We start from the raw sequence: 1821 nt of genomic DNA, 5'->3' as shown, positions 1-1821 counted from the left end.
CGCCCGCTCACCCGGCCCCACCGGCCGCCGCGCCCTCTTGCTCCGGCAAGACGAGAGACGCAGGGGCGGGCGGCTCCGGCGACGCGGCTCCGGCATCTAGCAGAGGAGAGAGAGGGGAAGAGGACAAAAGCAGGGGCAGGTGGCTGCCATGCGGGCCATGTGCGGACGCGAGGACGCAGACGGGCTGTTCGCGGCTGTCCACTTTGCCTCAAACCCATCTCAAATTTAGTCTAGATATGGGATCGAAGCGGACACTAGACGAACAAAAGACAAGATGGGGTTGCGCGGTGGGTCGTTGGTTTTGTCCATTTACACCCAAACGGACGACCCCGGACGATTTGGGGTCGTGCGGTGGAGTTGGCCTAAAAACAGTAGTAGGAAATTCAAAAACAATAAAGAAGGGGCGGCGGATGCGCAGCAGAAACTCGGCCACGGCAGTGGCGCATTGCGGTGGAAGGAGAGGAGGTGTTCTTTCGTGGAGGGGGCTTGCTTGCGCTGGAACGGGACGATCGAGCCTGTTAGCGAATCGAAAAACCTTGGCCTTGGATGGCCCGCTGATGGAGATAAACAGAAGGTCGTTCTGCGGAGCAGCGACCCACAATATGGTGTCGCATGCGTGCGTAACGACTTGGGACAACCGGGTTGATCTGAATCGTGTGTTCGAGCTATCCGACGGCTAATGAAGTCAAAGCGCTGTGGAGGCTCCTAGCTAGCTGTGTTATACTGTTTTGTAATTTCTTTGTAAGGACTTTTGTGAATAATTAATAAAGTGGCTGCATGCATCGTCCAGATGCAGAGGCCGGGGGTCTTCCTCCTTTTCTAAAAAAAGCCGTGATGCAGCTCTATGCTCATTGTTCTCTATTTTCGATAAAGAGTATATATTAATATCGCGAAGATACCAATTACACCCAGCCTCTGCAACAACGCAATGCCCTAATGGCATGACGGATGCACACAGCCAAAAAAAGAAGAAGAAGCTAAAAAAGAGAAGTCCCGCTACAGAGTTGCAGTCCATGCAGCAGTAGCACAACCACCAGCAAGACATCACCTGATGTCCAATTTCTCCAAAAGCGATGCCTCCAAGAAGGAAACAATGCACCAATGCCATCGTTGCCCGATCGTAAATCTTGGATTTTCACCCCGGAGATAATCCCCGCTCTCAAAACAATGCCTTCAAAAAGGCCATTGCCAGGCAAAACCAATTAAGGCCAGGCCTTGGATTTCCACCCTGAAAGGTACGACCTTGAACTTCACATGTGATGTCGGCCCCACTTACATGCCGCTGCTACGAATCCTGAAACTCCAATCACTATTACTAGTCCTCAAACCTCAGCTTTTCATGACATTCTCCGCCTTTGACTTCACCATGGAGCAAAACATAGCTCATGATGGCAACATATAGCAAAGTTTGGCGCCGCTCCCTCCTTAGCGGAGGACCAATGGGCACGACCGATTCCCACCCGATTCAACAATCTCCAGGCATAACACACTTATGCGAGTTCGCTAGCGGAGCCTTCCAGAATCCGACACTCCGGCCAGAGGAGGACAGGTGTCAGGCAGATCTTCATCTTGACGTGAGAGGAACCCTAGGACCGCCGCCATTAATCTGAAGCCTTGCAGGCCTCGACGCCGCGAGGCCACACTCAGCAGGAACGACAGCAATGGAGGGGTAGACCAGCGCCCGTCTCTAGGTCGCCGGCGTGGCCGAAGGCCACAGCTAGACCCCCGTAGTCGGCCCTGGCTGAACCCGACACACCTAGATCTAAGCCAAAAGGCAAGATCGGGCAGCCAAGTCCAGAACGCCCCGAGCGGCTCCGCTTC

The sequence above is a fragment of the Triticum aestivum genome, chromosome 5A (genome assembly GCF_018294505.1).
Source record: "Triticum aestivum cultivar Chinese Spring chromosome 5A, IWGSC CS RefSeq v2.1, whole genome shotgun sequence".
NCBI lineage: Eukaryota > Viridiplantae > Streptophyta > Magnoliopsida > Poales > Poaceae > Triticum > Triticum aestivum.
Note: the sequence above shows the minus strand (reverse complement) of the source record.